This window comes from Cyprinus carpio, unplaced genomic scaffold, assembly GCF_018340385.1.
Source record: "Cyprinus carpio isolate SPL01 unplaced genomic scaffold, ASM1834038v1 S000006694, whole genome shotgun sequence".
Classification (NCBI taxonomy): domain Eukaryota; kingdom Metazoa; phylum Chordata; class Actinopteri; order Cypriniformes; family Cyprinidae; genus Cyprinus; species Cyprinus carpio.
Window position 1 is genome coordinate 166,502 of NW_024879306.1, and position 24,870 is coordinate 191,371.

At 37.9% G+C, this 24,870-nt stretch overlaps 3 pseudogenes; 1 reads left to right on the forward strand and 2 right to left on the reverse strand.

Moving 5' to 3' along the window:
- The first annotated feature begins 1,731 nt into the window (after positions 1–1,731).
- On the forward strand, positions 1,732–4,800 carry LOC122144469 (annotated as a pseudogene).
- A 2,627-nt stretch (positions 4,801–7,427) lies between these two features.
- LOC109066282 lies at positions 7,428–16,705 on the reverse strand (annotated as a pseudogene).
- A 1,903-nt stretch (positions 16,706–18,608) lies between these two features.
- On the reverse strand, positions 18,609–20,697 carry LOC122144470 (annotated as a pseudogene).
- Between the last annotated feature and the right edge of the window lie 4,173 nt (positions 20,698–24,870).

Below are 24,870 nucleotides of genomic sequence, written 5' to 3' on the forward strand. Positions count from 1 at the left end.
ATAAAGTTACAATTTTCATCTGCTCAAGCAGAACGTTAATGTCATCTTGTGTATCAGCAAGGTATCTCTGGCTAAAACCAGCTGACGTTTGTGAGATGCTAACGTACAAACCTAAACGTGGGCATGGACAGCATTTTCATACTGAGCTACTGTCAGTGCTATCGCATTTATCTGCATGGCTGCTACAGATGTAAACACATATCCTGTAAGTTATTTGCCTCTAATATTTACTGCACATAATTATTCTCAGTATGACATGCATATTCATTCTTGATAAAGTTGCAATGTGTGCAGCGAGAGGTATGAAGACTGGATTAGTTGGTCAAAGATGATTCAAACTTTTCATATTTCATAGTTTGCTTGTATTTATATGCTAATATGTGCAGTTAGTTTGCTGGTTGCAGTGGAGGAGGAAAAAGGTTTAGTGTGCTTGAGTTTAAATCAAGCAACTGACTGAGACTGAGTTTAACTAAAGCATTATATTTAGCACAGCTGTTTATCACGGTTTGTAATGCTTCATAATGCATGTCATGAAACTATTTCTAGATGCACATGTTAGTTGTTTATATTTATAGTTTAACATTGGGGTCTTTCTCTGGTTAAATCCACTGTCAAAGTCATTTCAAGCCGATTAGCTTAGTTCTTGTAAGCAGATCAGCTTTGGTTTTTCAGGTTGCTGCTTCAGTCATCATACATCCCAAGTCTGTTTTTGCATTGATGCAGTAGTATCATCCTAATACTGTTCATTTATGATTCCATCTATTCCATTTACGAACTCAGCACTTAAAGAGCAAAAGCAGTGGAAACCTTCAGTTATTGAGAAACACAGGCTGCGTAAAGAGTCTTGTGTCCCAGTGTGTGTGTAAGAATAATGGGGCAGTGGAACAGATGAAGGCTGTGTGAAACACTTCCTTGTGTTTGTACAGAGCTCTGAATACCTCAGCGTGCTGCTTTTCTCTGTGATCGACACTCAAACCCGGGTCCATGCATACCAAGCTCAGTTACTTACAAACTGACATGGGTGGTCAGCGTCTCCGCTTTGATCAGTATCTCCCATATAGACACATTAGGGTGGACTATAAATTTGTGATGGAGCACTGATCATATTTTTGAAATAGTATTACCATTTAAAACAACTGTTTTCGTTTGAATATGTTTAAAAATTTTATATATTTCTGTGATGCAAAACTGAATTTTCTGAAGCTCCACTCTTTAGTGTCACATGATCCTTCAGAAATCATTCTAATATGCTGATTTGATGCTCAGGAAAGAAATTTCATGTTATTATCTTCCATGTTCACAACAGTTATGCTGTGTAATATCTTTGTAAAAAATGGTGATACATTGTTTTAACAGGATTCTTTAATTAATAAAAAGGTCAAAAGATTTAAAATAGTAACATTATTCATGTCTTTACTGACACTTATGATCAAATCAAGTAATTCCTTAATAAAATTAAGGAATTACCCCAAAAATATATATTATTAGATTTAATATTTAAATGTAATTGTATTTATTTACTTTAGTAAACTTCATTACATTTATAGATTTACTGTTTAATTGATTCTTAAGCCATTATTATTTTTGCAAACAAAAATAAATGTTAGATGTTTTTGCTTAATTAAATCCACAAAAATATCATTTGGTGAAATCTTTTTTACAAAGATGCTTGCAGCAATTATTCCTGACACTATCAAATGTTTTGATGTTGTAATTTCTCAGAGAGAGGAGATGAGGACTCTCTCTCTCAGTGGTCATTGTCGGTTTTGGCTTCCTGATCAGCTGGTCAGCAAATCAGTGAGCCACGGATTCAGCTTCAACATTCTCTGCGTGGGTGAGAAAGAAGTGCTTTTAAGATACTGCTGACCTGGTATGTAAATATTAAAGATTGCAAGAATGTGCCCTCTTTTACAGGTGAAACTAGCATAGGCAAATCTACATTAATGAACACACTATTTAACACAACGTTCGAGAGTGAAGAGGCCAGGTGCATTTATGCCACAGAACATACTGGATAGCAATATGGATAGTATGTTATATATGCTACCTGATTAAATTTTAAGTTATATACATAGAAATGTTGAATTAGTGTATATCCATATATTTCCTTCCCAACCAAGTCAACATTATTCCCATCATAGTGAAGGCAGAAACTGTATCCAAGAGCGAGCTTCAAAAGCTTAAAATCAAGATCATGAGTGAACTGGTCAGCAATGGTGTTCAGATCTACCAGTTCCCAACAGATGATGAAGCTGTGGCTGAAATAAACTCTTCTATGAATGTAAAAGAAGCTCAAGTTAAAATATATATTATGATTTCAGATATATGATTTGTAACAATTTTGCTATTGATCAGAACAGATACACACTGTATGCTCCTAGACAAATGTTGAGCCAGTGACTTGTGTTGAAGGCACATCTCCCTTTTGCTGTTATTGGAAGCAGTGAAGAGGTTAAAATTGGGGGGAGGAAAATGGCAGTACCCATGGGGAGTAGTACAGGGTAGGTAGTGCTGCTAGAACATAAACATATTTATCATTGTCTTACTTTGAGTTAGACAAAAATGGACAAATTGGGCAATGCTGTATTTTTCTCTTTTTATATACTGATAAACACAGGAAACCTTTTAGAGCAAATCCAAATGAATAGCAAAGGATGCACTTGCACATAATTAATGCATTATTCGGCAAGAATGCATTAAATTAATCAAAAGTGACAGTGAAAATTTTACATTGTTACATTTGAGATAAATGCTGTTCAAAAATATATTAGGCAGCACAACTGTTTTCAACATTGATAATAATGAGAAATATTTCTTGAGCAAATCAGCATATTAGAATGAATTCTGAAGGATCATGTGACACTGAAGACTGGAGTAATGATGCTGAAAATTCAGCTTTGCATCACAGAAATAAATTACATTTTAACATATATTATAATAGAAACAGTTATTTCAAATTGTAATATTTTGCAGTAGTACTGTATTTTTGATCAAATAAATGCAGCCTTGGTTAGCATTACAAAAACATTACAAAATCTTGGTGACCCTAACTCTTAAACAGTAGTGAAAATGAGTATATATCATGTCTCTTCTTCTACACATAATGCATACAATCTAATTGTACAGTCTGCGTTCAAAATGAAATCATAATTACAACCAATTTGCATCTCACGAACACGATCATTTCAAACATGATTGTAGCATTATGTATACTGTATGTCCGTTTAGATTAAAGTGGCAGATGACTGAATACTTATACACTGCGATATATATTTATTTCTATTAATGGCTGCTGGTATAATCACAGTGTATCCTGTTAGTAGTTTGTCAATATTAATGCAAAACAAGTAGCAGATGGTGTCTTGATTACTGTAGGCATCATAAGAGCTACACCAGATTATTAGTGAAGTTATGTCTGGGCTTTGTCCTCAGTGGAGAATGAGAGTCACTGTGACTTTGTAAAGCTGAGAGAGATGCTAATTCATGTCAACATGTTGGACCTGAGGGAACAGACCCACGCCAGACACTGTGAGCTGTACCGCCGATGCAAACTGGAGGAGATGGGCTTCAAAGACACAGACCCTGACAGCGAACCCTTCAAGTACTGCAACACACTTCCACAGCTCATGAATGTCTTGCTTGTACTGGTTAGTCTTACATAATGCTGCTACTTGTTGTTAAGAAGATCATGTAACAAAAGAGGTAGTAAATTCATTCTAAATTGTCTCATCATAGTCATATGTCCTCACACACAGTCTGCAAGAAACATATGTGGCCAAGAGGAGAGGATTTATTGGTGAGCTACAACTCAAGGAGGAGCAGAGGAGACAGATGTTTGTCAGCAAAGTGAAGGAGACAGAAGCAGAACTAAAAGAGAACAGGAGAGAGGTAAGAATCACTGGATTTGACATTATTTTTGGTATTGACAAAATTATATTTGTACAAGCCTTAATTTAATATAAATGGTCATGTAAAATAACATTATAACTGCTTTGGAGAAAAATTATAAAAAAGAAAATGTAATACTTGACACTTTTAATTAAATAATAAAATAAAATCTTTAAATACTTGTCACTTTTTTATTAAATAATAAAATATCTAAATTCTTATCACTTTTTATTATGTTATTTATACAATTTATACAATTTTAAAATAAAAACACTACGTTTTTTTATTAAATAAAATAAATAAAACCTTTATATGCTTGTCACTTTTTAAATATTAACAAAATTTTTATATATCTGTCAGTTTTTATTAAATAATAAAACAACATTTATTAACTCTTTATTAAATAATAAAATATTTAATAAAAAAAATTTAAACACTTGTCACATTTTAGTTAATAATAAAACAATCTTCAAAAGTGTCACCTTTTATTAAAATAAAAAAAATGTAATACAAAATAAGCTTTTATTGATTTAAGTAAATACTTAAATACACAGGATTGCATTATAAACTAGTGCTGTTAATATGTTAAATAATTTTTTATATTGAAATAATAAAACTAAAAATAAAATAAATGATTGAGTAAATGAGCCCTTGTTCTGTATTTCAAGCTGCATGAAAGATTTGAGATGCTGAAATGAACACATCAGGAGGAGAAGAGGAGCCTGGAGGAGAAGCCTAGAGATTTCGAGGAGGAGATGAACACCTTCAACAGGAGGAGAGAGGCTGCTGAAACCCTAGTCTTTTCAAGGCTCTTCTGCCTTCAAAAAAGACGTAAACCTCCTCTTCCCTTTCTTTCCCATTTCAACCTCTGAGACTATCAGTTCCAATCTCTGGTATAGTCACCATCTGTGAATGAGACTGATCTGTGTAAACATGAAGTTCTGTTTAACATTGTATTGTTTTGATTAAAACCACTAAACTTAGTCATTGTCTTATATTAATACAGACTGTTCACATATAATTTAGATTTTTGTACATATTTTGTGTAATATATTTTTCTCTAAACAGTTTTACCAGATAGAAAAGTACTGCACAAAATTAATTGTTTTATATTAAGCAGGAAAATGATATTTTTAAAATGTTAAATATCTCTGCTGATTGCTTACCTCTCCTACACAAATGCAACTGTATATTTTTCAGTTTAAAATTAATTATTTATTTTGTTATTTGTATTACTCACTTCTCTGTATGGAGATAAATATGGAAATAAATACATGTGAGGATAAAATATAAAAATAAATGAATGCATAAATTAATAAAAATAAATGAAATAAAAATAAAGAAAACAATACAAAAATAGGACTACATTTAAGTAAAAAATAAATAATTGCATTTGTTTTAACAATTCATTTATTCCTTTATTTATTTTCCTATTATTACGTTTATGTATTTATTTTTAATTTATGCAGCTTTTGGCCTCCATATACAAGAACCACTCAATAATGGCAAAAATGTTATATTTTATTCACAATACATTTAATTTAGACCAGAGTATTCTAAAAGAATTTGCTTTGAGAGAATAAGAAAATCGTTTTATTTTCCTTAGCTTCTTGAGGCTTGTCTGAATATTCCTTGACCTCAGAGAGTTACTGAACTAGAAGACTTATATCAGCATTAGTGGCTTTTGCCAAAGGATTACTACGTGTACTTAACCAAATCCCAAAAGTACTTAAACCACCAGTTACTGCTGAATTCTCCTAAACAAGAGATGCAGATGGTGTTTGTTATTAATGAGAAAAGTGCTTGTACTGAATGTTTTACAGTCTTCTCTAACAAGTATTCATTTACACTTCAACCAGCCGCAGATTATCAGACACATCAGGACAAAACGGTACTGAAATATAAAATGAGGAAACCCAGTTTATGTTCATTCTGTTGTTTATTGTTCTGTTGAAAATGTGTTGCTCATGTGACTCAGAGTCAGCGGCATTAAAGGAATACAGAAGGGTTAAACGAGTCTGCATTCTTACCCAAAAGTCAACACAACAATCCTCTATCGGTCATCTCTAAGAGTCAATTACACATACTGAAATACCCTTGATAACAGTTAAAAAAGCATCATAAGGCCATGGTGGAAATGACAAAAGATAAAAAAAAAAAAAATAAAAAAAAAAAAAAGAGTCTCTGCATAAGTGGTTTCTATCTTATTCTGACCTGTCGCTGGTCCTCAGACCTCAAAAACCAGAAAAAAAAAGAAGTTGTGAACGACCTCAGATCTGAACCAAAAGGATAGTTGGAATGTGCTCTTGTACAACAGTCAGGTAGGTTCAAATAAAGTTTCTCTCACTTAGACAAATACAATCAAACTTATATTATACATCTACGAGGAGATAATCACTGTACTCTGGTTGTTTATTTAACCAATGTCCAGTTTAAAAAAAAAGTTAAAATAACATAGAATGAATTTTTAAAATCAATACGATGGTGCTACCCAGGATGTACTTGCACTGGCCTCCTCTAGCTGAATAAATAAACTCTCTGTGATTGGCTGACCATGTGTCAAGAGAGTATGGCTCTTGATTGGTGGACACGCTGACACAAAGTTACAATTTGCATATGATATCTTCAGTATGTAATGTAAATAATCTTTACTTAATATGTTGAGCCCTAGTAACTTCATTTATTCCTACTTGCCGAGTGTGCTATCTGTCAAACAGAGTCTCTTTGGCTGAGGATTTCATCTGGCTGATGCAGCCATATAAATCTGACGAACACCATCCAACCTAAAACAAACAATCATACATCATATATGCCTGCATCTTAATATTATATTCTTTATCAAACTTAATACTTATATATCTGTACCTGTATAAAATAATAATGGAAAAAAAAACAAGAAATAGTTCACCCAAAAATGACAGTTCTGTGATAGAAACACATGAATGTTTTACACAACAATTGTTGCATTTTGCATCTGTCAGCTATCATATGATTTAACAACAGTGCTTCTCAAACCTTTTTGACTCCAAAGCCTCCCATTTACCACTACATTTTCACTTTCATAATTTTCTCAATAATTATAAGGATAAGGATTGTTTTTAAACTTGGCTAAAAAATTTACATTCGTTCTAAAAATGCCCATGGAGTTATACAAGTTAATTGATTTTCTTGACTTTTCCAGGTGTAGAAATCACACATTTAAAAATTAAGCTTCCTCATACAGTATATCAAGGTATTTTTTAAGATAGTGGGAATCCTGGTTCTTCAAGGTGGGTGAATTAAAATAAGAAATATCTTAATTTTTACTAATTTTACTCAATTGCTTATTTTGAATCATTTTAATTAATCTTGAGGACCCCTTGGAAGTTTCCCCATAGTGGTTGAGAACCACTGCTTAAGAAGACTTTAGAAGTAGTTCTGACCACTTTATTGGCTTTTTTTGTCTTTTGTTGGAGCTGGAAAGCATGTGGACACTATTGTCTGGAAAAGAGCAGTGTGAACATTCATTAAAATATCTTTTGTGTACAGAAAAGACAGAAGAAAATCAGTCATATGGGTTTAGATGGAATGACATAAGGGTGTTAAACCATGACAGATTGTCATTTTTGGTGAACTGTCTCTTTAAGGGTTTGAAACTTGAAATATGTGCCAAGCGCTATAGAATATGCAAGACTGAACAGTGATTAATGTTGCTTATTGGCTGACTGCTGAGAGGCTTTTGGTTTCTGTCGACGTCATTCTGAATGAGGCATCAGTGTGTCTCGCATGGTCCCGCCTACCAAGGCTGAATATCCAATGATCATTGGACAGTCTTGTGTACAAATCGGTAGGTAATACATTGATGTACCAAATGATTCTTTAAATAACAAAGACAGTCTGTGGTATTTCTGTACCATATTGATATTCAGAAAACAAAATGCTGAAAGATTCGTCTTCACTGGTCCATGTTCTCAGCGTATGTCCTCCACAGTGACTGATAAAGTCGGACTTGGAAACACTTAGGATTTTTCATTGTAGTCTTGTATGTTTTTTTGCATGTGTGGTTGAGCAGCGTTACATCCATCTGATCGAGGAAAAAACTGCAGAGTGAATCCGGATTCTTTTGTGTCAGTCATTCATACTGAAATCTCATAGGTCGTTCCTCCAACACCAGTCACTTTCTTCACCACCCCTGCTGCGGTTTGTGTGAGTGGGTGTTATGATTGGCCACGTTTTGTTTAATAGTCGAGCTAATGGTTGGTGGGGGGAAAAGAGAGAGACATAAGTAAACCTAAAAAGGATGCATGTGAAAAAGCTAATAATTTAAAACCAAAAACACTGTGGATGCATTGAAAGTGTTGGAGGGATACATATTAAATGTAACAGAGACAACGCAAGCAAGACATTCGCTAACTAGGTTTAAAGCCAACATGAATCGACATTCACAAGCCACTTTATTACCATAATATTGTGAAATGATTTAATCAGCAAATGATTGGAAGCTTAAGGTCACTTTTACCATTGAGAGCATTTTGACATACTGTATTCTATTTCAAATGTATAATTTGCTATTATCATTGTAACCTTTTTTCAATAATCACCAGGGCTCAAGAGGAAGGATTGTTTTTCTCCTGGTTAGTTCTAAAGGTCGGTTCTGTTTCACTTGCCGTCAATGCCCTGCAAACTGTTCACTGGCCCAAAATAATGATCACTTTTTATTTTTAGCAATGTATTTTATATTATTAATATTTTACAAAAATATTTTAATATTTAAAAAACATTTAAATAAAAAAAATATAATAATAGTTATTATTGTTGTTTTTGTTTATGTTTTTTTATTTTTGTTGTTTTTAATCTTATTTTTTTTGTTGTTTATAATAATAATTTGGGAAATTCACAACAATGTAAAATACCCTTAGAAAACCAGAAAAACATTACGCTATCAAAGCATAAAAAATATGGATTTTTCTTAACTTCTTAACTTCATTGTGCACTAATCTAAAACTCAGAATGTATTGGGCAAGTAAATAATTTCACTTTCATGTTGACTTTTAAGACCTCAAAATTACAGAAGCAAAATGAGACGAACCTTAGCACAGAGACAGAGTCATCCTTATGGCCACAAGGCAGGAGGGGGGAGGGCAGAACAGAGCAAATGAACGTAAAGAAAGAGAACAGAGAAGGAAAAAGGACAGAGAAAGATGAAGGGTGTGTACAGAAATTCGAGGGACAGTAGAGTGGCCATGGGTTGCAGGAAGAAAGAGACAGTGTTACTGAACAAAGAGAAGAAAGACCAGACCAAATGAATACAAACACGAACACTTGACCTCAATGTTCTACTTGACCATCACACACACGCAGGCGTGCAGGTTTTTCTGAGGGGGGAAAGAGAGAGACAGCTAAAATCTGCAGGCATTACTCACTTCGGCATCGGAGTCCCGCCCCCTGAGCTAGAGGGGCGGTGCTGTAACTCCGGCACCACCCTCCATAGGGACAGTGATTTGCCCAGAGGTGTATGGCCAGGGGCGGGGCCAGGAGGAGGGGAGCCCAATGATGCGAGCGCGAGGAGAAAGGGGGGGAGCCCGAGAAGGGGTGGTGAGGTGGTGGGGCGCAGGAAAGCTCTGTTGGGGGAGGGTCTTGGGGGGCAGGGCAGGCCTGGAGAGAGCCCTCCCTCTGCTGAGCAGATAGGAAAGGGGACGTGTACCCCAAAATAGGTGGGGCCCCTGGTGCTGTGCTAAGAGAGTGCGGAGGGTGTGGTCTGGGCGGGGACAGCTCGTGAGCAGCAGACTCAAACTCTGGGCTTTCGGAGGGTGTCAGCAGACTTTCGTACGACAAGCTGCCGTTGCGTGTCTGATTGGCTAAACTCTTGTAGCTAGTGGAGGTCGTACCCTCAGAGATGAGGGGCCCGAGGGCATTGTGGGCCGTATGGGCGGAGCGAATGCTTGAGGAGCAAGAGGCTGCTGCCGATTGGAGTAGGGTGTCGGTAAAAGAAGGGTAAGATCGCCCACCAAGCGCAGAGACCCCACCCAGGCCCCCCGGGCCTGCTCTACCTGCCTCCCCTCCCCCACGGCACCCTGCACCCCCTCGGCTTGACAAACTGGGGTCTGAGCGGTAGCTGGGCTGCCCACTGGTGACGGGGACAGAGGCAGACTCGGTCATACTGTTCCCTCGACTCATCTGAGAGGAAAAAGAAAGACAGAAAAGGTACACCAAACATCCCCAGCAGCTGAAGCATCACCAAAGAGATGAAAGATGGCACACAACTGAAAGTTTGAGCAAATCACACCTTATAAAGGGACATACAGAGCTCCTAAGGGGATGTGGTGATGGAAAAAATATGAGATTGGAGGACAAATTACATTTCAATGCTCTTGTGTTCCGCTGTAAAACATTGCAGTCCCAAGCAAAACTTTTGTGTTTGCTCAAAAAATTTAATGGAACTAATGTGGAGTGAGGAAAAACTATCTCTGTGTTCCAAATGGGATAAATCCACCTCCAAAGGGAACTTCAATGTACGAACAATCATGGCTGCCATTTTTAAAGGGGTCATATAATGTTGCTAAAAAGAACATTATGTTGTGTATTTGGTGTAATGAACTGTGTAAGGTTAAAAAAAGCACATTATTTTCCACATACTGTACATCATTGATGCTCCTCTATGCTCCACCTTTCTGAAATGCATCAATTTTTACAAAGCTCATGGTTCCGAAAGGGGAAATGTTATGCCCCTTACCATTCTGTGATGCATGTCCCGGTCAGAACACAGGTGCGACCAGACAAAACCAATAAAACCCATTACAAACAAGCCATTTATTGCATCCAGTGGGGACATAATTACTAATTATAATGACTTATACTGTCTTTTTACGCATTGTGAAACCATGTGAAAGCATATTTTCACAACGAAACAGCGTCTCCACAACATGGCGCTGGTGGCAACAATACTACAGCGGGAATCAAAGTTACGCATTCTTTCTTTGCGTGAACATTTGGGCAGCGTTATGCAAATCTTCCCCCACAGTGATGTAGATGTAAACGAGGCGTTTTAGGAGGGTGTTAACAAGTTTTAACTTCTATAAAGAATATCTCTTTGGGTTGGAGACTTTAGTCTTTGCAACTTTAGGGATCTTATCTATGCATGAACAGCTTTTAACAGTCCAAAGAGAAAAGGAAAACTTCAAATTTCATTATATGACCCCTTTAAGGGCAGTTCCAAACCAAAGAGCTCAAAACTTGCCACTTAAAAGGCCCCTGCTGAACAAAGGATTTCGAAGGGTACAACTGATGAAACCTTCGCTCCCATCATTCTTTCCACAGGTTTAATTGTGCAATGATTGCACCCCCTTAATTGGCCCAGCAAGATGATAGAGAAGTGCATTCCAAGGAACAGTTTTTGGTCCCTTACATCCTTCCTCACTTTAAAGCTCTCACTCTGGAGGTTAAACCCTTTAAAGATGAAGGGATTAGGGAATAATGATGAGCTTTTCAGAATGGAACACAGCATATATTTCAACACAAGCAAATGCAAAGTGTCTCTGGTGAACGCAAAAGATTTGCGAGTGAACACAAAACACTGAAACAGTAGAGCAGGGATCTCCAACCCTGCTCCTGGAGAGCTACCATCCTGCAGACTTCAGTTCCAACTCTGCTCCAATGCACCTGTCTGTAATTATCAAGTAGCCCTGAACACCCTGATTAGCTGGTTCAGGTGTGTTTGATTGAATTTGGAGCTGAAATCTACAGGACAGTAGCTCTCCAGGAGCAGGGTTGGAGACCGCTGCAGTAGAGTATGTCTTTATTGTCCACCAAGGTGAAATTTTTTTTATGCATTTAAACACAAAAAATATTTGATATTCACTGGAGTGTAAAACGTTTGTGAGAAAAAATGCAAACACTGCAATCAAATTCAAAAGTTTTGGAAATGAACGCAAATAATTTTTCTTCCCATCACCATGTCCCCTCTGTAGGAATGTATGAATGCACAAGAATTATGTTTAAAACATCAAGGAGGATTTGACACTAAATTCATGCCATTTTTACAGAATGGATGAAGGAAAGGATTCCAGGAAAGTTATGCTTCAGAACAAGAGGAAAACAGCAACAGGAGAGAGTCCAGCTTGAATCAAACGCAACAACTGCAGAGTCAAAATGACGAAACACAAGAGCAAGGTGCAAAACACACCATAACAACGGATAACTCACAACTAAACTTACTCGCTCACTGACTGCCAGTGATTTCAGATATTCAAGAAAAATAATAAAAGAAAGGATTCAACGTATTAACAAAAACAAAACAAAAAAAATGCAGTGCAAACCTCAAGAGCAGTAGATCATGGTTGTCACAAACAAAAAAAATACATTTTACAAAGTTTCAGTACCTGAACTGTATTTGTGTGTATTGCACTTAGACTTACTTTGCTTGAATGTGTTGAGGCCATGTGTTTTTTTTCTGGACTACTGTAGGCCGGCCTGTATTTATACAATGAAGGTGTGGTTGGAGTCTCAGTCAGCAAGCTGCACACTCTGATTGGAAGAAAAGATATATAAAAGAAAATCTATAAAATGGTCAAAAAAGTGCTGTAGTGACAATGTACTGTAAATGATCTGACGTGTATGATACATCTGTGTTTGCACTAACCTTCATTTTGTGTGTGAGGCAGCCCAGGGTATCTGTGCTCTGGTTTAGGTGGTGGAGGGGGATCAGCATCAGTGGACTGACTCTCCATTATCTCCAAACTACTTTTAGACTGAAGTACACACACAGAGCAACTCTTTAACAAAAATAGCCTACTCATCTAAAGGGATTTTAGGAACCTGCTCTTATCTGAGATCTTTCACATGTATGTCAATTACTTTGAATAATGTGAATAATTCTTGTTTAGATGTCAAAAAAAGCAGAACCTATATATATATATATATATATATATATATATATATATATAAACAGGTATGCATATATTTATTAGACTACAACAGGTACAGATAACATTCATAATAAATATTTAAATAATATGAATTAGCATTCATTATTTAAGCAAATTAAGTGACCACTTACTGGCTGCTCAGCAACCCAGGGTTGCTTTTCTCAAAAGCCTTGTAAGCTAAGCTGATCGCAGAGACCATTGGTGGCAATGGTTCTATAATCTACTTAGGCTTACAATGCTTTTGGGAAATGCATCCCAGATCTTTAACCAGTAGAACATATCACTTACACCTCTAAAACATGGTATAAAGTGCTCAAGCAATTAGCATAACATGCTTTAATTTATATTATTGTTTATCTATTATAAACAAAAATGAAAAAAAAAAAAAAAAAACTAGCATTACAGACCTACTCCACTGCAAAGCACTGCAGTTGCCAACCATGACTGTTAGCATAAAAAAACAAATTGTATGATTGTGTTTGTACCTGTTGGATGCCATTATCCAGGACTTTAGCTGCTAGTTGAGCTTCAGACAGAGGTGGCCGCAGAAATGGTGGCTGGACCTGAACAGAATGAGGCTTTCGCAAGCGACCAAGATACCTGCACAAAAAACATACACATAAAATTAGAACTTTAAATCCAACGCAATCTGCAAAACGCATCTTTATTTGTTAGAAAATAAGATTTATGAACCTGGGAGCCTGTGAACTACACAGCACGTGTGCAATGTTTTTCAAGCACCCGTGTGTGAAGGGGTTAACGCCGCCTCTGTACTTACTTCCAGTCACCTGAGGGTGAAGAGAGAGGAAATTTGAGAACACACTCTTAGAAATAAGACAAATCACATCATTCTGTTTGACCAAACACATACAACATGGACAAGGAACACAACGAACACACACACACGCACCTGTTCGTTGGTCGTTTCTCCCTCTGGCTACAAGGACAACATGGGAACCCAGTGAGTCCTGCAACTGGGACGAAAAACAGGCCAGCTACACACACCCCACCGCCATACTGAGTAGTGTGTTAAGGAAATCAAAAAAAAACTGAACAGGCGGATGTGTATTCATGATATTACATCATGTGCACATGCATATGTAAGTGCGTTTTGTATAAAGGATACGTGACTGCAGAGTGGACCAGGTCCAGTTGTTTAGTGTGATGGAGGATGTGTAGCAGACTGAAGCCAAACACATTCATAATGTGAATAGTGAGAGAGAGCAGGAACAGAAAGAAATAACGATAATTCCGCCTTCCAATGCAGTTGTTCACCCATGGGCAGTGATGGTCAAACTCCTAAACACAGACACACATGCATTTAGACAATAAAAAAAAAACACAAGTCAAGTCAACAAGACTTAAATCAAACACTGAAGACTTATGATGAATGTCTGTGTACCTCCACACAGTTGTCACACACAGAGCAATGTGAGCAGCGCGGTGGTCTGTAAAAGCGACAAGAGGAGCACCACTTCATCCGCACCTGAATGCCCCTCACCTCCACCGTCTTATAAAGCGGAGCCCGGAAATCATCCTCTTTATCCTCATCTTCTTCAGCTGCAAAAAATACAATCTCATGAAAACTGTTAAGAAAAGCCCAGGTCATACCTCAAAACAAAATCAACACGAAACTATAAGACAAAAAATAAGAAATTAAGCCTAATTTGAGAACCACTAAGCGTTTCTTTTACTTATGACATGTTAAAGTAATATGTTTATTTTAATTAATAATGTATATGTGCAAAAAATACATTTGAATTGTAAAATACACTACTGATCAAAAGTTTAGGTTCAGTAAAATTTCTAATGTTTTCAAAAGAAGTCTCTTACACTCATCACAGATGCATTTATTTGATCAAAAATACTGTAATACCTGTATATAACCGTAACTGTTAAAATATGTTTTTTTAATGTAATGTATTTGAGATGGTGAAGCTGAATTCTTCGGTGTCACATGATCCTTCAGAAATCAATATGATGATTTGCTGCTCAAGAAACATTTCTAATTATTTTCAGTGTTGAAAACAGTTGTGCTGATTAATATTTCTGTGTAAACCATGATACATTTTCAGGACTCTTAATAAATATCTTAAATAATAGAAAGTTGGAAGAACAGCATCTATATGAAATAGCAATCTTTAGTAACATAAAATGTCTTTTCTGTAACTTCTGATCAATTTGATTCATCCTGGCAAAAAAAATAAATAAAGAATTTCCTCACTCCAAACTTTTGAACAGCAGTGTACATTTGTAAGTATGTACCTCTAGGAAAAATGCCAGGGTCCATGAATGTGGCCATACAGAAATTGGCCAGTGTGAAGAGGAAGATCACAACATTATAGAGTGGAATGGAGGAGGAGAACCGCTCTGACAGCCACGGACACCTGCACAGAGATGCCTCTCATTATACTTACAGAAATACTGATACATTGAATTTCTATATTAATGTATTTAGGTTCTACTCACGTAAAACAGAGAAACAGTGTTGTGGCCCCCACAAGGAAGGCGGCTGCTGCGGACACAGGCACATAGCGACTGGGGCGGAATGGGCGGGATGGGGAGGGGTCTCCGAGAGCCCCACCCACACTAAGACCCACAGGCATTTGGAGATGTCAAAAAACCGAGGGAAGAGGGGGAGGCGTCAGAGAGCGAAGGAAACTCGTCTCCCACCTGAGTGAGGATGGTGTGTAGCCATGGCCATAACAATGAATTTCATGAAATAGATGATGTTCTCATAAATCAAGGTGCATTTGTTTTCCTAAAACAAACGTTAACGTAAAATAGTGCAGATGTCTTTTTGTATACGTCTGTGTTGATACTTAAAAAAATAGACTAAATTCATATACACATAATATGCAATATTTCTATTTTTACTGTAATACAAAAATAGCTCTAGTTTCATCAAAAATAAGTTCATATGGCTTGAATAAGATTTGGTCAATGAAAGGAAAATCAAGTGACAGCAATGCTTTTTTAGTGCAAATCTCTGGTAAGCCCCGTGTTACACCAAAAAGAGCTCAAGGGAAGCAGCAATTTGAGTTCAGGCATTCATACAGTACTCGCTCAGAGACCAAATCCATATCTCTCAAAACATGATAGCAGATGAGTGCATGTGAGAATGAAGTCAGACTACAGAAAGGATAAAAAAAAATAGTTTTGGTGGGAGGTATACAGTGAAACAAAGTATGAGGTAAAAAAAAAAAAAAAATGAAAATACAAAAAAAAAAAATTTGCTTTCTTTCTACAATCTCAATGGAGTCTGGATTTCCCTCTGGTACAGTCCCTCTAAGAAAAGACCGTAATTACGAGTACAAAACATGAAACAGAGCTCTTGATGTCTTGTGCCCTAAATAAGAGCTCATCCTCCACTCTGAGGTGATCTATGCTCACACTTGAAGAGAGACAAACTGGCTGAAAAGTTTCCCAGGTCACATGAATCTTGTAAGTGCAGATATCCACATGATAAGTTGCTTTTCAGATGCAATCCATATGCAAAAAATGTACGCCTACACCAGAGTGTGTGTCCACCATCGCAACTGCACACGATCCGTATGGGTCCGGGGTTGAAAACTCCAGGATGTGATAACACACGAGTGTGCAAAACCATTTTAACCCTGCATAGTGTCCCATGAGGCCCTTCTTCCTCACAAGGATGAGACTGGGGAGTCTAAAATGCCGCCCTCCTCCTTTCTGATTCCTTAACAGGCCTGAGAGGTATCTATAAGAAGAGAAGATAATTAAACACGTAGATATGAACTCATGACCTGTTCTTACACATTCTTGAAGTTCTCCATACCGGATCCAAGCAGCCAATATCATACGAATGATCACATGAACAAGACGGAACATACAGCAATGAATTGTGAAACCTACATCTGTGTACACACACATTGTGTTGAAACCTGATCACACCTTTTTTGTTGCCCTGTGTCACAACTTCTGACTCACCAGGAAAGGGTGTTCCTTTTTTTGTTGTTTTTTCCAACAGGTTTTCTGTATACAATTCAACCCTATCCCCCCTTTACAATCCTCTTTTTCTCCTTGGGTTTACTGTCACACCACATGATCTTAAGTCTCGCACACAAAAGCCTTATTACACCACTCATAATCTTCTTCTCTTGCAGCTACTCCTGCTCTCTTCATTCACAGTACCACCTGAAAACCAATTTTTATTTCACATGGGAAATATATATAGATCTGATTAATTCATAAACGTTAAATCATATCTGACCATCAACTTTGAATCAATAATGAAAAGAATGATGGATGTCAGATGATATCTGATTGTACCACATAATCAATAACAACCTGGAAAATTATGTTAGGATGTCACTCACCCACAATAGTCATTTTTTAACAATTTAATAGTCTTACAAGATGTGATGTTTATAAGTCAACTCCAGTTTACTATATAAATGACTGCAGTGCATTCTGAGTAAGAATAAATCTATAATTAAAAGCCCTGTGAGCTAGCTATCTTCATAAAAAGCATTTCAGGGCATCGTATGTGGATTGCACATATCTGAATAGAACTAAGTTACTGCCTAAAAATGCTGTCTATGTAGGCAACTCATTAGGTGGCACAGTCATTCACTACAGCAAAAACACAAACCAAACGGGTTAATTGAATCAAGATGTTAATTAAATTTCAAAGCATAAAACTACTTCACACACAAAAAAAAAAAAAAAAAAAGCTAAATCTCAGTCAAAACCTCTTCGGTTGTGTCCCGTTTTTGGTTAGCTTAGCATCCCAGCTAATAATATCGCCCTCCATAATACTACCTTACACAGTAAAACAAGACCGTTTGGATTACAAAACACGAGTAAAATACACGTTGATCAAATATTAGCACAATTAACTTAGAAACCGCACCAAAAGACGATAATTTAACTTTTCGCTTCGTGTTTTTGCTTTGTTTAACTAGGCCTCAAAGTGAAGCCTCGGACTCCAGTTATTAGAGCCAACACTGAAAGAAGCGCAAATGCGGCGATATCGATCCGATGTCGAAACAGATCAAAAGCAAACAGCGGCATGCCCTAAAGACTTTCAATTTAAACAACATATATATTAAGTATGTCATCCACTCGAATATACTCACGCGGTGTCGGATATCCCGAATGTTTAACGTTACGTACTTTAAATGGCTGGCGTTTATTCACACGTCCTGTGATTTGGAGGAATCGGTTTCTCTTCTGCATTCCCGGCCCGGGGCAGCGGTATTATCTGATGGGAGAGGAGCTTCAGCTCTCTCTATCCTCTCTCTCCTTTAATCTCAGTGTCTTTCTGCGGCCCGGGAAAGGCTTTTGATCTGTGTACGCCCGGGGCTGAAAACTCCCCAAGTCGTTTATCCGATACAGAGATCTGATAAGCCCCAAAATAAAAACCCCTTAACAAGGCATCATCATCATCTTCTCCGGCCCCAGCATCATTTAAGGACACCAGTATAGAACATGCATTTTAAAAGATCCGGAAGAGATTTTTGTCTACACAATAAATATAAAAATGTAAAAATAATATTTGCTCAATTTGTTTGCTCAAAGTATGTAATTTTCATTAAAAAAAAAAAAGGGCATGCAGAATAAACAGTCAAACTGGTTTTGGTTTGGTTTTATTGTTTGTTCAGAAGGATGAAATTGCAATTGAATTTATTTAAAGAAAAAAATACATATTTTTTTTTTTCTTATGTACAAAATCATTAAAATTTGCCCTTTGAAAATTAAACAGAGCTATAAATATTTTTGTAAGAACTTAACAGATGGGACAAGATAGTGTCCCTTTTGAGTGGAGATCTCTGCTAGACGTATATGCTTCATTTAATGTCGAATAAAACGAATGTCCATGATGAGCAGAGTGTGTCGCGGCAGTGGTCTGGGGTGCTGGTGAGAGTACCGTCATCACCTTTAGCTTCTGTGTCCACTGCGGTCACAACTATGAAGCCACAGATGGGACTCTCCAGAATCCCTCTTGCTCTGTCCCGCACCCCACCTCGGCATCATCATCCACCGAACTCACACTCAGCACATGGGTGGGGTTAAATCCCTGCCAGGGCTGACTGGGACGAGTTTGAGCTGGGTGTCGTCCTGGGACATACCCAGAGGGAGACAGGAGTCTGGAATTGAGGGTGCACACCGATCTTTGTAAATACGCACCTCTGAAAAACGCACATCACAAGGCATGAGGGTAAAAGGAAGTTCCACACGGAAAGCCGTAGAAGTATTCCCGGATCTTTTCATCCCGTGTCTTCTTCGTCGGCAGTCCTTAGAGCGCTCCCACCAATCTCCGCCGGACTTTTGGCAGAAGGACGACACGTACAAAGTGTGGCAGGTCACGTTTAAGCTCATTATTACAGACGCTCCTGGTCCAGGGACTAGCCAAAACATCCACCTGGAAGGCTGAAGCGCAGTGGACCAGAGCCTGGTAGCCCGAACCTTTGACCCAAGCGCAGGTGTTGATTATACAGGCCACCTACACTAGCCCTGCGGTTCACCCTCACAGCGCGGGGGGAAAAAACACTTCTGCAAGGCTGGGAAGTCAGCTACACACCCAAAGATGGAGAAAAAAGAGGACTCATTCAACACACATTTTATTAATATGTCTGGATGATGCATACTGAATAGAACTTATAAGTCAACATGAAATGACATTCACACAACGTCATGTTACTTCTGTAATCTGACATACACTACCATTCAAAAGTTTGAGGGTCAGTAATAGTTTTTGAATGGTTTTGGAAGAAGTCTCTTATGCAAAGCTGAAATTTGCCAAAAATAAATAAATAAATAAACAATTGTACTGATCATCCAAACGTTTTGAATGGTAGTGTAACATATAATTGACAGCTATTTGACTTTAGGGAAGGATCTATCTTCTTTCGTTTTTGTGGTTTTTTATTTTCTTCGTTTAGGCAGCCCCATATTCTCCTCAAATATCGCAGGTGTTTGAAAAAAAAAAAAACACAATCATCTATATAACATATAATTATAAAATAAGAAGTATGTAATATTGAAGTACAGTAGGTGGATACTATTCATTTAAAAATAAAAAGACAATAAAGACCAAACATACATAAAGTAAATGTAAAGTAAACATTCTAGTAATACCCATAAAACTATTTGCTGGTGCAATGATTTTTAAAAATGCAAAAAGATGATTCATCATTGTCATGCCATCATGCACCTGGTGCGTTACTACTTTCTTCAGTTGCTGCATATAAAAATGGACTTTATTGTTTTCTATTAAGAACTGCGAAAGACACAGACTGTATAGTTGCATTAAGAGAAAAGATTAATGCATGTTCTCCTTGCCTAGATTATTGATTTTTTAAGTCCCACAGTGCCATGGATAGTTTTGGTGCTTTCTGGTTTGGGACAACGCTCAATCTGCTCTAATAATTACCCCCCCCATATGGGGCCCAAAGCTCAGTATAACACTGAATAGTGTTAAACAAAAAAAACACACCCTAAGTGCAATTTTGTCAGTCATACCTTGTTGCTAAAGTTTGATTTATTGTTGGCCGCACCTGGTTGTGGTAGAGCCAAAGTGAAAGACAAGTGGACCTGCACCGAGAAGAAGCCTTTCTACATCAGCCAGGACGTTCGATGCACCGAGCTGACATAGTTTCCAGGCACAGAGACCTATGGACAATAACAGTAAAACACGCATATACCTGTCTTCATTTCCTACAAGCATGTGGAGTTTAGCAGGGTTGCACTGATCGTTTCAGGTCGCGTCATTTTACCTACAGCTGATTTGGCCGACACATCCAGTTCAATCCAGGTGTAGCGCTCGTTTCCCAGTCAGCGACAGCATAGTTCGGAGCAATCACGCGATCGTAACTTGGTGACTTTTTCCCACTTCAGTTGGTCGCTCAACCATTCCTTGGTAAGACAACAAGAGCGCCATTGTCAACCATCTCAATTCAACCACGTCAGGCCCTATCCCCCTACCCGCCATGTCAAAAACATTTTTTGTTATGTTTAAAACATACACTCCTATTCTCACAGACATCAATACGATTTTTTCTTCTACAGCTTTACCCCAGAAAGTGACTTGTTCTTCTGTCATTTACGACTCTCATCTTGTGAGTAAATTTAATGCATCCTTGCTTCGTAAAAGTATTAATTTCATGATGTTACCACTACCCCAACTATAAAAGAAACGAAACTGTTATGGGATGTGTTTACATTACCCGAGGGCCTCTCTCATTTTCTTTCTCTGCCTAACGTCTCATCTGGGGGCTCTAGAGCTGCGTGGGTGTGAGATACAGCAGCTATGGCGTGGTATCTTGTGGAGATATAAGCCAACTATAATTAATGGCAGAATGGCATGTTTTGAAGTGATTTAAGCATATCCATGTCATTATTCTAGACCTCCATCGGCATCCCTTTTTACACTCTCTCTCACCTCAGTCCTTGCCTGAAAAGCGACACACTGATGCTATGCCAGGTGAAAACAGCGAATCTATAGAGCCCTGTCCGAAAGTGTACTTTCTTATTCTCGGTTGAGCTTCGTGATCCGTAACACCTCTAGCCAGACCGGACAAACAAACATGCGGAGCTGGACTCGTTCTCTCTGCTATTACGACTCAAAACGCGTTCTGTCTCGCTCTCTCAAGATCACAATCAGTGTACCTGAAGTCCCCAGCACTGATTCCTCACCCTGTGAGACCCCCTTTCCGTGCACCCCTCATGCCTGGATCCTCGCTGACCCCTTTTCTGGCCTGGCTTCTGCAGTCATGGCGCCGAGCCGTAGACCGCCCGCCTTGACAGAAAAAATTGGCGCATGTTCAAAAAAATGTATAACGTTATATAGCTAGGTACGTGTATTCTTAACGATGATGGAAAATAACATATTATTGTGCTATACCCCGTATTGAACTCGTTCCCCCTCTGGATTTATCTCGGCAAATACAGTTTTTATTAAAATGTTGGTCAAAAATGTATGCTCCCGGTAGAATTAGCTTGTTCGACGGTTTAGTCCCTTTGTTGAATATAGTTATAAACAGATGAAGAGGTCAGGGCAGATTCATGCATTCATTAACATATATGGCTACCGTAACATTTCTAGGATTTATATACACAACTCCACTTTTTTAAACCCCTCCGTCTTGTTATTGGAAATTGTCCCTCCAGTTCTTTACAGCAAGCGACGGCAGATCACTGTACAAACCATCACCGCCACACTGATGATGTCGTTGTTCGCGCTCAGATGATGTCATTTGCAATGGTTTGACAAATTACCAATAGTCCTCTCAAAAAATGTATTATTATATTTTTATTTATTTATTTATAATTATTTATTTTTGTTCCAATGCTATCCTGTCCGGTTATGTAAAAGTAAAAAAAGAAACAAAAAAAAAATGGGAAGACATCTATTATCGTATTAATTATTTTTTGGCAGGATTTAATAATAAGGATTTAAGACGAACCCCCTTCCCCTGACTATCTCACTTCGCCTGTCCTTGTTAGATGGTTATGATATGGTACTGCTAGGCAGTAGTGGGTGAAAGGATGGCCAATGATTGCGTGAGGTGCACAATTATTCTCTACTGCCATCTGTGTAAAAAGTGATAGTCTCATATCAGTAGTGTTTTTTAACATACAGTCAGGCCCAGCCTTTGACCCACCCCTCCCGTCACCCCCCACCCTTGTCCACCCCCACATATGGTGAGGCAGACAGCACTAATTTAAGATATAATAAATATGTTTCATTCTTGCTCATTCATTTTCGACGCCTGGTGTAGCAAAATAGTACGGCCCCTCAATTGTGACAGTTATATAATATGCTTTTTGAGTTCGAAGTGCTCTTAACGACAATAAAAACTCATATTTTTCTCACTATTTCGCAACAGTCTTTGGGGCGTAAAGGTTCAATGAACGTGAATGTGGGGGAGACGCTGATCAAGGCTCGGAAAAAGTAAATCTAACGGGCCCTGTTTAGTATCTGTACGTTCTCTCTGTGTTCTTATTTCTGTATGTGTTTCGCAGGTATGCAACTGGACAGAAGCATGTCACAACTGATGTGTTTCATATGCCAAATGTGATGTCTTGTAGTGTAAATGATACACAAACATGTTTTTAAAAAGTAACAACGACAATATTTGTACACTGTTAAAAATGGTGCGCCGCTCGAAACACAACAACAGTGTTTCTTATATCTATTTTTTACATTGCTAGTTGCATGTTATTTAAATACCTACTTTTAATGCAGTCATTTTGCGGCTGTTAGTATTAAAGCAGACATGGTGCTTGATCTTACTTTAAGCAATAATACACGAAATGTTTACCTCGAAACGCGAGATACCCACGACAACTCCGCTCCTCAGCCACACACCCCTGTTGGCCCCCATTCCGTGTGTTAGTGTAGAAGGATAGCAGCCCGCCCAAGACGCCGAGCCCCCAACCCCTAGCTGTGTACCCCCCCACCCTAAAGCAAACCACACTGCTCTCAATGAATGGTGACCTCAAACAAACATAACACAAACAAAAAACCGACACAATTCTCCCTTCCATCTCGCTACACTGAACGACATCCGACTCATCTAAACCTCTGTCAATTGTGCTCAATAAGAACTGTCTGTAGACACAGTGTGACAGAAAGTAAAGTCAATCTGGTTAGTATAATTGAAGTCTGGTAATGCTGTTTGTGGGTATGTTGAATCAGATCTTGAGAGATTTAAACGTATTTTCTCTTCAAGTTTATCTAAGGCGTGTGGCTGAAGAACGTGTAGTACTGGTGAGTTCTGTGCTCGGTTCTTATTTCTTCTTTCTTTCAGGCTGTTTATAGCAGGGTGATTTGACCCCTTGCTCTCACATATGATTACAGAATGTCCCTCTCTGCGTACGAGCGGAACACATCATACGTATACCTTCTAAATACCCACCGATTCTGTGACTCTTAAAAAAATTTAAGGCAATAGATGGATCTTTTCATGTTTGAAATTTTTTACAAAAAAGTCTAGACAATGTGAATTTTAAGTAAAAAATAGTTGAAAAGAACGACTTTGCCGGGCAGCACTCCCCCATTCCCCCCCCCCCCCCCCCCCCCCGGAAACATCAAACATATTTTAATAAATTTCCTTTTCTCTAAAGTCTGAGGAAAAATGGAAAAAAAATCATGCTTCCCAGAACCCAAAAGCACCTCGGATCATTGTTGGGAGAACGTTCCTATAAAAACAATTCTGGTAGCGGGAAGTCCCCACATGATATGGCGGTGGCGTAAAATAATGCTTTCTCTAAAGAGGACATCCTACTGCCCATACAGCACACAACAAATACTGTCCTGGTCAATGGTCTCATCATGCATTTGCATTTACACTTCAAAAAAAAAAAAAAAAACAATGAACTCAATACATTGGATTGTAAACTTTATTGTAAAAAAAAATTACTCACTTTTCATACTATTTTATAGATTCATAAATTGTGAACCACAGTTAGTGCCAAAAAATATAAAAAACTTCACAACCCCAAATCTAAAAGTATAGCTATACATAATCAAAAAATAAACGGGCAACGCTTGTTTCGTACTCCACTAAGGCCATGGTCAGAATATTTAGTAACATGTGAGGAAGTTCGGCACAAAGGCGAATTGAAGCTGAAAGGGCCCCCCCATTTTTATAATGGAGTGGGGGGGGGGAAGGGATTGGACGATGTATCAGACCCTGGAGGTCCATCATGAAGTGCCAGTCGGCCGGCTCGCTTAAAAAAAAGAACCGCGCGTTGTGCTTTCACAGTAACAATAGTTTGCAGCTGCGTTTTCTCCATAAACTCTAACGCTTTGTAAATCTTTCTGTTTCACAATTAATTATATTTTTACTTTCTTTGAGTTTACTTTTTGTAAGTTTATTTTGTTTTCATCTGTAATTATATATACACATTCTCATTTGCTGAGTCAATTTAGGGATGCGTCATTTAGTGGCTGAGTTTGCGAAGGTCGCGAAATTTGCTAGTACAAAATCACACACCCTACAGCTTAGGATAATGCCTCTACATATATTTAACAGTTTAAATTATCTAGCAAATACAGTTGTAAGTGGTAATTTTTACCACGTCTAGATTTTTGAATCTTTGAAGTTTG